A 12867-nucleotide genomic window follows, 5' to 3' on the forward strand; every position below is an offset into this window, starting at 1 on the left:
CCTGGCAGGCTCGGTCGGGAAAGCATGTGACTCTTGATCTCAGAGTCATGAGTTCAAGCCCCACTTCGGGTGTAGTGATTACATAAATAAACTTTAAAAAATAATAAAATAAAGAAAAAAATAATTTATTAGCAATGTGCCATGCAATAGAGGCTACAAATTAAAAGATTGTCAGAGTAGAGAAAAACCCAGCTCTATCCAGTTCATTAAAAAACCCACCTAACATAAGGATACAAAAAGACTGAAATCAAAAGAATGGGAAAGATGCACTAGGCAAATGTTAAGTCAAAGAATGCTGATAAAACTCTGTAAGTATCAGACAAAATGTACTTGAAAGCAAAAAATATATATTATTAGGTAAAAATATTATTAGATCACTATACATATAATGATAAAACAACACATTGCAGAAACTGACAGACCAAAAGTCAAGGCTGAAAATCTACCATGATCATGGGAGATAGTAAGTAATACTACCCTTCAATGACCAATACACCAAGTAGGCAAAAAAAAAAAAAAAAAAACAACCAACCATAAGTATTTATGAAATTTGAAAAGTGCAATCACCAAGCTTAATTTAATGGACATCCGTAGAAAAATGCCAAAGCAACATTCCAAAACCGTACAAGGACAGGATGGGGAAAGAATATGATCTACCAAGTTCACTCACAAATATAGATGCAAATATGGTAAGTGAACTACTAACAAACCAAAGTCAGCAGTGTTTAAAAAGATAATAGGTTATTACCAAGTTGGATTTGTCCCAGGAAGGTGTAATAGATTTAATATTAAGAAATCAACTAATTATTTATTTTTTTCAGGTGTGACAATATATTGTGTTTTTGAAGGAATATGTCCGTACACTTAGGAGCTGCATGCTGAAGTATGACATGAGGAACCTATGGTGGTCACATTCATAGAGAAAGAAAATAGAATGGTGGTTGCCAGGAGCTGAGGGGAGAGGGGAATGGAGAATTAATATTTAATGGGGACAGAGTTTCAGCTGAGAAGACGAAAAAGTTCTGGAGATGGGTATTGGTGACAGTTGCACAACAGAGGGAATGTACTCAATGCAACGGACGCTTACGGATGGTTAAAATGGTAAATGTTATGTATATTCCACCATAATAAAAAATGGTTAACACAAAATTCCAGGTAATACTAGTCTCTGGGATAAAAACAGGAGATGCAATTGGACAGGTACACACAAGAGTCTTCTGGGACATGATAATGTTCTTTCTTGGCTTGGAAATAGATTCCCAAGTGTTCATTTTATTGTTGCTTTTTTTAAAGAAACATAGATTTCCATGCATGATTTTGTATGCATGCCATATTTCTCTTAAAAGTTTAAGCACATAGGGGCGCCTGGGTGGCTCAGTGAGTTGAGCCGCTGCCTTCGGCTCAGGTCATGATCTCAGGGTCATGGGATCGAGTCCCGTGTCTGCTCTCTGCTCAGCGGAGAGCCTGCTTCCCCCTCTCTCTCTGCCTGCCTCTCTGCCTACTTGTGATCTCTGTCTGTCAAATCTTAAAAAAAAAAAAAAGTTTAAGCACATATAAACGCGTGCTAAAACAATAATGAAAAGCAAGTAGATACATAAGCACAAATTCAGGATAATGCTTACCTCTGAGCAGGGAGGGAAGGGAGGGGACCTAGAAGGGGATCCTAGGGAACTTCAGAGGTCATGCTGGTTTTTATTTTCTAAAACTGAGTGGTGGGACAGACACAGGAATCCCTTAAATCACCATTCTTGACTCCTTACATGTATTTTGCAAATATACCTAAGTATAGGTGTGGATTTTTAAAGCTTGGCTTTCCGGGGCACCTGAGTGGCTCAGACAGTTAAGCATCTGCCTTCTGCTCGGGTCATGATCCCGGGGTCCTGGGGTCCACTCCTGCATCAGGCTCCCTGTTCAGCCAACAGTCTGCTTCTTCTCCCTTTGCTGCTCCCCCTGCTTTTGCTCTCACTCTCTCCTTCTGTGTCAAATAAATGAATAAAATCTTTTTAAAAAAGAGAGAGAGAGAGAGAAAATAAAGATCAGCTTTATCTGTAAATCTGGCATGTGTCTAACCCTGAGGCCAGCTATTTCATTGGGCTATTTGTCTAGGCTATATCTTCCCTAACACCTCTGTGTGCCATGGGATAACCACCGTGGTCTTGTGATGTGATGAACGGACAGCTTCAGAGCTCAATAAATGATCACTCTCCTTTATGCAGGCGGTTAAAAGGAGAACGCACCCTCCTTCGGGCTGTATTAAAGTTCTGCTGCAGCTCTAGTTCCTTACAGGGTGGAAACTGGGCCACTATGTCCCTTGGCTGTGCCCAGCCCATTAACTTCCTCTGCCTTTTTCCCAACACCAACAAAGAAAAAACATGGAAAATACAACCACATAAAAGATCCTGTCATATTGGACAAAGGAAACATTTTTCTAGGATAAAGTACCAAGTATCTCTAGTCTATCAGAAAGTGAGTAAGGCTTATCATGAGGGGGCCAGAGGCTGTTTGGCTGAGCCCTCACAGTCATAAAAGACCTCAAACTTAGCTCTTTGACCTCGTCTCCAAATGAGATTACAATACAGCCACAAAGACATACAAGAAAGATGGAAACGTTTGTTATGCTGTTTAAGTGTGTGTCTCCATATCAGGCTGTACTTCCTGTAGGTGTTCTGAGAATGAACAGTTGTTATGAGTCCTGTCGTTATCTTGGGACCAGCAGTTATATGGCAAAGTGGTTCTGCTTGGAATTCTAATTTATTAAATGTAAGTGTTTAAAAATTGAGTGCAGGGGTGCCTGGGAGGCTCAGTGGGTTAAAGTCGCTGACTTCGGCTCAGGTCACCATCTCAGGGTCCTGGGATCGAGCCCCACATCGGGCTCTCTGCTCAGCAGGGAGCCTGCTTCCTCCTCTCTCTCTGCCTGCTTCTGCCTTCTTGTGATCTCTGTCTGTCAAATAAATAAATAAAATCTTAAAAAAATAATAATAAAATAAAATAAATAAAATAAAAATTGAGTGCGAATTTAACACCAATTTGGCATTTTTTCATTTTGTAATAAATCAGGAGATTTTAAAACTCAGGGCTGCCAGATTTAGCAAGGAAAAATACAGAACACCCAGTTAAATTTTAATTTCAGATAAGTAACGAGTAGTTTTTTAGGATGAGTATGTAACATACAGAATCAGGGATGTATTTACACTAAGGAAAAAAAGTGTTTATTGTTTATCTGAGATTAAAATATAACTGGGTGTCCTGTAATTTTTTTTTAAGATTTTATTTATTTATTTGACAGACAGATCACAAGTAGGCAGATCCCAGGACCCTGGGATCATGACCTGAGCTGAAGGCAGAGGCTTTAATCCACTGTATTTTATCTGGCAGGCATAGTAATGACGTAGTTAGTCTTTCCATCTCTGTGTACCCTGGCATGGGCAGAAAAAGCAAATAACATTCACCGAATGTCTGCTACAGATCAGCCAAATACATTACAAGTGAGATCTCATTTAAACCTTGCCACAGTCCTATGGCACAGTCCTGTCTTATTCATTTTATAAGTAAACACAAAGCTCGAGTAATTTACTCAAGGTTAGATGGCAGACATGGGATGGATGAAGAATCAAATTCAAATCTGCTTCCCCAATCTGTGCTTTCTCCCTCTCAGTGCACTTTCTACCAGAAAGCTTTCACATGGCTTTTTAAAAAGATTTTAATCAAAAAGAGATAGGGTTCTCTTGCCATTTGCAACAACATGGATGGAACTAGAGTGTATAATGTTAAGCCAAGTAAGACAGAGAAAGACAAATACCATATGATTTCACTCATAAGTGGAATTTAAGAAACAAAACAAACAAGCAAAGGAAAAAAATAAGAGAGAGTCAAAGCAAGAAACAGCCTTCTAATCATAGACAACAATCTGATGGGTATCAGAGGGGAGATGGGTGGGAGGGAGGGGTTAGATGGGCGATGGGGATTAAGGAGTGCCCTTGGCAGGAGCACAGGGTGTTGTGCGGAAGTGTTGAATCACCACATTGCACACCTGAAACTAATGTAACACTGTATGTTAACTAACTGGAATGAAAATAAAAACTTTAAAAAAAGAGAGAGTTCCGGAAATATTCCAAAGCCTTTTTTATCAAAAGTTAATATTTCATGTGAAATATTTATTATATCTAATTAAATGTGTTTGCATGGCATGAAATGTAATTACAGATGAAATCTGTATAGCCTGACAGGTTTCAAGGAATTTTAATGCCGAGTTTTGCCTTAGGAAGGTCAGATAATCTCTCTGGAGCTCGGTTTCCTCATCTGTGAAAAGAAGGTGTTTTGTGACAACTGACGTACTTTGGGATTTCCGGGGGGGGGGCGGGCAGGGGCAGGTTAGCTGTGGGAGGAGAGACATAGTAAAATCTTATACAGCTCTCTGCTGCCACCTGCTGGAAAAATTACAGCGCCCATTTCTCCTTGAAATGCGCTCTGTTCAGTAACCAGCCAGTACCCTTGATCCCAGGCTTGTTTACTTAGTAATTTCAGTCAATTAATGAGAATTATAGTTTTCTGAGTTTTCCCAGCTTCAGTGTTTTCAATTTGTGAAACAGTCCAAATGAGTCAAGCCTGAACTTTGACCATCTGGAAATTAATTTCTTAGGTTTTCCCACAGGGACATATTTTTTCTACTTGTCCAGTGTTTTGCAATGATTGTCCTGCCAAATCTGCTCACATGGAATTCGCTTTAATACTAGCTGTTAGTAAAAACAAAATAAAACATTGCCGTTAGTGTTGCATTCGTGAGGTCTGATAAAAAGTATTTAATAGAACAGAAAAAAGGCATTTTTCTTCAAGTATTTTTTTTTCAAGTATCTTTTAAAGATTTCTGAAACATTTAATTTTTCTGCTCAGGAAGACAGATACAGTTCTCACCTACATTCCTACAAGCACACACAATTCAGAATACATTTTTTAAAAATCTGACTGCTTAACATCTGAAATCTAGTTGTTTCTTTTTTTCTTAAGATTTTATTTGACAGAGATTGAGAACACAAGCAGCGGGGAGTGGCAAGCAGAGGGAGACGGAGAAGCAGGATCCCCTCTGAGCAGGGACCCTGATGTGGGGCTCAATCCCAGGACTCTGGGATCATAACCTGAGCCAAAGGCAGATGCCTAACGAACCAAGCCACCCAGGCACCCCTGGAGTCTAGTTTTTTTAACTGGAAAAAAAAAAATTCCTAAATTAAAGGCTGAGTTGTATATTCATTATACTGGAATTAAAATTTAAAAAAATTTTTAAATAAGGACTCAGTGCTGGCCTTAACATTTCTTTTACACATAGACTATTTTTGGGAGCAGTTTTAGGTTCCCAGCAAAATTGAGTGGAAGTCATAGAAGTTTCCATGTGCCCATGCCCCACCCCCACACAGCCTTCCCCCACCAGAGTGGTACAATTGTTAAAACGGATGGTCTTATACAGCTACATCTTTGCCCCCAAAGCCCACAGTTCACATGAGATATTGTACATACTCTCGGTGTTGTATGGGTTTTGACAAATGCACTCTATGTATCCACCATGATGATATCATACAAAATATCTTTAGTACCCGAAAAATCCTCTTTCTGCCTCTTCCATCCTCCCTCCTCCCCAGCCTTTGGCAATCCTTGGTCCTTTCACTGTCTTCATCGTTTTTGCCTTTCGGCCATGTTACATAATTGGAGTCATACAATAGGCCGTCTTTTCAGACTCACTTCTTTCACTCAGGAGTATGGATTTAAGTTTTCTCTGTGTCTTTTCATGGTTTGATAGCTCATTTCTTTGTAGCACTGAAAACTATTCCACTGACTGGATGTACCACAGTTTATCTGTTCACCTACTGAAAGACATCTTGGTTGCTTGCAAGCTTTGGCAGTTACGAATAAAGCTGCTATAAACATCGTGTGCAGGTTTTTGCATGACATAAGCTTTCAGCTCCTTTGGGTAAATACCAGGGAGCATGATTCCTGGATCATCTGGTAAGAATATGTTCGGGTTTGTAAGAAATCACCAAACTGCTTTCCAGGATGGCTGTACCATTTTGCCTTCCCACAAGCAATAAATCACGGGTCCTACTGCTCCACATACCGACCAGCATCTGGTGTTGTCAGAGTTTGGGACTTGTGCCATTCTAATAGGTGTGTCCTGAGAAGGTTGTTGAAATTTGCAATTCCTTGATGACAACACGATGATGTGGAGCATATTTTCATCTGCTTACTTGCTATTTGTGTATCTTCCTCCATGAGCTCTCTCTTTAGGTCTTGTTGTTCATTGTTCAGTCGGGTTGTTAGTATTCTTAGAGTTGAGTTTTAGAAGTTCTTTGTATATTTCAGATAACAGTCTTTTATAAGGTATGTCTTTTGAAGGCATTTGCTCTCAGCCCATGTTTCATTGGCCTTCATTTTTAAAACAAAACCGCTTTCCAGAATTCCCATCATAATGCTAAAAGGGCAGTCTGAATAACTCAATCATAAAATATAAAATATAGGACTAAATATATTGCCAGCTGGGCTTGAGTCAGCTTCACAGGGTGGGAGCCAAAAGCCAGTCCCTTTGTATCTGAATCCACATTATCTCAGGCTTTTGTTGTATACCTGCCAGAAGCTTGATGTAATCTGAAGGGCAAAAAAAAAAGCAGAATCTCACTCCTTTCTAAAAATTAACCTTGAGGTAGGGCTTATTTTGAAAGGAGATCAGGAAAAGATCTGGGGGAAAAAGAGGTGATGTCCATTAATGGCTATGCCATTTACTCCTTCTACCTTGTGACTTCCCAGACAGAACTATCAACAGGCTTGGATAGTTGAATACATTTATTTATGACCATCTTTCAGTTTATGATGATTCTCATCAAAACGTTAAAACTCATTAAACCCCAAACTATTTTCCAATCCTTCCATTTATGGTACCGTAATAGACAAGAGTGCATATTATTAATATTTTTTTCTGATAAAACAAGTAACACAGGCTCCATATACAGAGCTTGGAAAACTCAGAAGTGCAGAAAAGAAAAAATAACTTAATTCCAGCTCCCTTTATATTGCCATGCAAAAATGACTATGGCCAACATATTAATGGACAAGATCCCATGTGATTCCTCTAACTGGCTTCATGCCAAGATGCTGGCATTGAAAATCTTGGGTAAGACATTTAATTCCTTGGACCTTGGTGTCCTTGTCTGGAAAGTGAAGAATTTCTTGCCATTCTCCTGCCAAAGTCTATTTTGGAGTGATGTTTTATCACTATGACACATCTCGAGGACTCCATATAACAGCCCCTAGTTCCACATACCCTCAGTTTAAATGGAGTTTTATTTTTTGTTAGTCTGTATTTTCAAAGGCCCTATGCAAATCATTGGGATCTGCCTTATTATTATTATTATTTTTTAAGAGTTCACATTTTAAAAAAATTTTTTTCCAATTTATTTATTTTCAGAAAAACAGTATTCATTATTTTTTCATCACACCCAGTGCTCCATGCAAGCCATGCCTGCCTTATTATTTTTGCTAGCAATTTTTGTGATTCAGCTGACTAGTCTTTAAAAATAAAAAGTAAAAATAAAATATCCATCTTTTTAATAAAAAAGGATGACAAAAGCTGAAAAGAATCCATTATTAGTCTTTACTCTTGGTGTATAAAGAAATAAATGTATAAAAGTAGAGGATGAAAATCACTATATTTCAATTCAATTCAGACAATTATGATTTAGTAAGAAAAAAGGGTAGAAACTTAGGGACCAAAATAAACCAACATCAATAGAACACAAAACATATTTCAGAAGGATGGGATAGGATTTGGAAACTCGAAGGAAATCCAACTAGAAAGGAAAATTACTTACTCTAAGGAAGGGAAGGTAGAGGTGGCTTTAATTACATTCAATTATATAGAAGACATAAGCCAATTATGTGTCTTCTCTATCAAGAACCAACAGGAAATTGGCTTAGGCTGTTGTTAGATTAACTTACACATTAAAAACTGTTGATAAAGAGATGGAAAAGGCAGTGAAAATGGAAAAATGGAAAATGTGCTAACATTTTGTATAGGGACTGCTGTTGTACACTGATATCTGCTCTTTCCTTTTTTTTTTTTTTTTCCCCCCTTCAAGAGACTTTGGGAGGGCAGAAGCAGAGGGAGAGGAGAGAGAAAATTTCCAGCAGATGCCATGCGCAGGATCTGGAGATCATGACCTGAGCGGAAACCAGGGTCCAACATGCAAACCGACTGAGCCACCCAGATGCTCCCTGCTCTCCCCTCCTTATATAGTAATGGAATCTCCTATTTTTCATAGGGCACAGGGACCTGTGAAATATTTTCTTTTCTTTTCTTTTTTTTTTAAAGATTTTATTTATTTATTTGGCAGACAGAGATCACAAGTAGGCAGGGAGGCAGGCAGAGAGAGAAAGGAGGAAGCAGGCTCCCTGCTGAGCAGAGAGCCTAATGCGGGTCTTGATCCCAGGACCCTGGGATCATGACCTGAGCCGAAGGCAGAGGCTTTAACCCACTGAGCCACCCAGGCGCCCCTTCAATTAATATTTTAAGAAGAAAACCAGCATATTGTTTTAACCAATAAAAATTTGGGGGAATTTCCTTCCCCCCAATTTTTATGGAATGTTACAGGCAACCAGCTATTTTGGAATAATTTTGGCCAGCTTTCCACCTACTCTGAAATTCAGGGATGAAGATATAATTTTATCACATGGTATCAATCAAAGGTAAAGGGAATGATATTCAAGACTTTTGTTGGGCGCCTGGGTGGCTCAGGGGGTTGAGACTCTGCCTTCGACTCAGGTCATGGTCTCAGGGTCCTGGGATTGAGCCCCACATCGAGCTCTCTGCTCAGTGGGGAGCCAGTTTCTCCCTCTCCCTCTACTTGCCTCTCTGCCTACTTGTGATCTCTCTCTCTGTCCCAAAAAAAAAAAAAAAAAGACTGTCATGACATACTGGTGAGATGCTCATTTCCTTAATAAAAATAATTGCAAATGATTTCCCTGCCCACACGTGGCATATCTGGGAGTCAAATTATATCTGGATCCTTGCAAAATTCTGAGTATCAAGTAAAACAACTCGAGCAGCACGTAGGTTTGGGTGTGTATACACGTGTATACAGGATGTAGCAGAAGCATAGAGAGAAATACCAAGGGAACTAACTCATCTCTAAGTGGAGACTCCATTGTTAGTGCTTTCAAAGAGCTCACGGAATTAATCATGACTCAAGGCAGAATGAATCGCCCAGAGAGCAGTACCAGAATGAAGAAGGTTCGAAAGAAGAAAAACATTTCTCATTATAGGGATTTTTAAAGGTTTAAGACACTGAGAGGAAATAGCCTGAGAAATGGCCAAAGTCCATACATTTCAAACTAGACTGTGGATTTTGTTAAAATGTAGGTTCTGATTCGGGAGGTCTGGAGCAGGGGCTGAGAGTCTCCATTTCTAAGAAGCTCTCAGATCATGCTCTTGGTCCTGGGACTCCTTCCAGAAGCAACTGTCTAAAGTCTATTCTTATGATGTCAAAAGGTAGAGCTTGAAGATGGGGATGAAATCAGAGAAATATGGGGCTTGAGAAATATCAGAGAAATATGAGAGCTTGAAGATGGGGATGAAATAGCAGGGAAATCAGCATGAACCATACCACTATGGGGACAACAAGGGGGTCAGTGTTGCGGAAGTAAGGAGAGTTTGAGGAGTTACCTCGAGACATAAAATTCAGCCTCATTGAGACAGGCCTTGAAGATCAGGTTCAGAAGTTTCTACTTAATTAGAGGCAACAAGGAACCACTGAAGGCTTTTGGGAAAGGGAATGATACAATCGGTAACTAAAATCTTCATAGAAATCCCAATGAATAAAACAAGCTTAATAAATCAATAAATACTTGAAGTTAGTTAATTTGGTGTCCATCAGCAAACTTGTATTCAATGTTTCTTGCTCTTTTGACTACGAAATCAAGTGCAGGATCTTGGAAGGGGTCTGTGCAAGCAGGAGGCTCATGGTAGATTCATCCCTGTATCCATTGTTCTTCCATATATTAAGGATACAAAAGAGACATAAGGCATCTTAAGGAGTTCACAGTTTCATTTAGGAGGGAAAGCATACTTACTGAAGAAACAAGCTTCATGCAAGGTGCAAATTTTAAAGTAGGACCAGAGGAAGATTTAGAAAGGAGGGAAATTATTTTTTTAAAGTTTATTTAATTTTTTCTTTTAGTAATCTCTACCCAACATGGGTCTGGAACTCACAGCCTTGACATAGAGAGTCACATGCTCTACTGACTGAGCCAGCCGGCCAATGATTTACCCTGGTCAATCTTTTTTTTTTTTTTTTAAGATTTTATTTATTTGACAGTTATCACAAGTAAGCAGAAAGGTAGGCAGAAGCAGGCTCCCTGCTGAGCAGAGAGCCTGACTCAGGGCTCGATCCCAGAACCCCGGGATCATAATCTGAGCCGAAGGCAGAAGCTTTAACCCACCTAGGTGACCCCTGATAAATCATGTTTGATGGAATTTTCAACTCAAGAAGGTGGGGGTAAATCTTCTAAGGACAAACTTCTCCCATCCATTCTCCCCAACCCCTCATCTGCACAGAAGAAGCAGGTCTATCTCCTTGGGAAGGAGCAGAATACATGTTAGACCAGGTCAGGTGCTTGTGACCCTTAGCCACTAGAATGCAGAAACTATTTACCCTGCAATTACCACTGGATTTGGCAGAAAGTAGGCTTGGGTCAAATGTAATGAATGAACAAGTAGAGGGAAAGAGATAATAGAGAACACTGAAGAAATGGCAGAGAGTTGAATGTGATGTGGCTGGCAAGGCAAAGTCACTATACATTCTTGAGATGGGAAACGACAACATGGACCCAAAGTACTTCTCCATCAACTGGATTGCCAATCCGGTGGACACGGGTAGGACTCAAACAGACAACCTGTGGAACTGCTGCAGCACTCAACACTACCGACCCTGCCTCACTCTTGAAACATTTATTTTCTAGCTCCATGATTCCATTCTCTCCTGGCTTTCTGCTGTTTACTCTACCAGAGGCTCCTTTTTAACTTCGTCTAAGAACTTGTCCTACTTTTCCCAATCTTTCAATGTCCATAAATGTGTATCTCCAGTCCAGAGTTTTTCTTCCAACCTCCAGATTCGTAAATTCAACAACATTCTTGATAGGTCTACTTGGATGTTTCCTAGACACATCAAATTTACTATCTGCAAAATTAAGCTCTGAATTTTCTGCTAGAAACACTCCTCTCCACTTGCATATCTCAATAAATGGGATTAACATCTACCCACTCATTAAAATCCAAAGCCTGGGAATCATTCATATCTTCTTCCTTTCTCTCACACAATGTCTAATCCATCAGCAAATTCAGCTACTTCTATGCCCCAAAATATATCTCAAACCTTTCTTTCCAGGGCCCCTACTCTCTAGTCAGGCATCAACATCCTAACAGATCTTCCCTCTTCTACCTCTACTAGCTTCAATTATTCTCCACATAAAAGCCAGAGAAATCTTTCAATGATATAAATCAGATTATATCACTCTGCTTAAAACTCCTCCATGACACTTTGAATAAAATGTAAACTGCTTACCACTCAGAATCTTTATACTCATTAGGTGCTCCTGGCTCCTGGGGCTAAGATCTTTATGAACCTATAAAAAATGTTTGAGATGGGGGAAAAAAAAGAACTAGCTCCAAAAAACTAAAAAATCAAAAATCAATGTTTGTGACTACATAATATAACAATATGTCAACTAATCCTAAATGTAAAGTTAATGATTATGTAGTCATTTATGTATTTTATTTTATTAAACGATGTGGATATAAAGTAGAGTGGGTCCCCCAAAGCTCGAATATATAGAGCCTACAGGGGTTCTAAAATGAGCCTCTTTTAAGGCCTTTATATAAGGTCCTGCATACCCCATCTGTGCCTACCTCTCCATGGTCTCCATGAGGCTACTCTCCTACTTACTCACTAAACTCAGCCAGGCAGCCTTACAAATCCTACAATGTACCAAAATCTTTCCTACTGTTCCCTTTGTCCCAAGCTCTTTCCTGACTGGTTCCTTTTCCTCCACTAGTTCTCCAGTTAAGTGTAATCTCCTTAAAGAGACCTTCCCGACCAGTTCATTTAAAGTAGGCACCCCCCCTTCCATACTATCTTTTTCTCTGCTGCCTTATTTCCTCCATAACACTGTGTGTTTATGCTATCTTTCCCATTAGACTAATAAGCTCCATTAAGGCAGGGAAATACATGTGCCTTGTTCTCTCTTGTGTCCTTAGGGCCCACTCCAGTAGCTGGCCCAGCTACTGAATGAATGAATAAATGAGTAAGAACCTCATTTTCAAGGGAAGAGGGCCAAGCTAGCAAGTTCTGTCTTGGACTCCATCTTGGGAAGCTGGAGGTACAAATCCTCGTCTGATTCTAGGAACCCAGATAGGTTTAAAAAAGAATGTTTGGAGGTTTCCTCCAACAGAAGTTTTGATGAAAGCTCTCCAATTTACCCTTCTGGGGTGTGGGCAGGGGGAACTAAAAACGGGCTCAAAACTAGGTTGAAGGGAGAGGAAGTGGTTTGGAGCAGACGCCCGGCGCGCCAGGTACCGGCTCTTCCTTTGCACCCTCCCCTCCCCTAGACTCTAACGGCTCCACCCCTTCCTGTCTTCAACTTGGAGCAAAGAGTCGCGTTGGTCTTGGTTTGGGCTCCGAGAACCTCATCCTCGTTCATTATTCATGGTGTAGGAGGGCACTATGGGTGCTCAGGTTTTTTTTTTTTACTATTCATGAGGAGGCGGGGTCTCTTACCCGTGTGGGTGTAGTGCTCCTGAGAGGGTTCTAAAATATTCATGAGAGAGGAGGGCAC

The sequence above is a fragment of the Neovison vison genome, chromosome 5 (assembly GCF_020171115.1).
Source record: "Neovison vison isolate M4711 chromosome 5, ASM_NN_V1, whole genome shotgun sequence".
Taxonomy (NCBI): Eukaryota; Metazoa; Chordata; class Mammalia; order Carnivora; family Mustelidae; genus Neogale; species Neogale vison.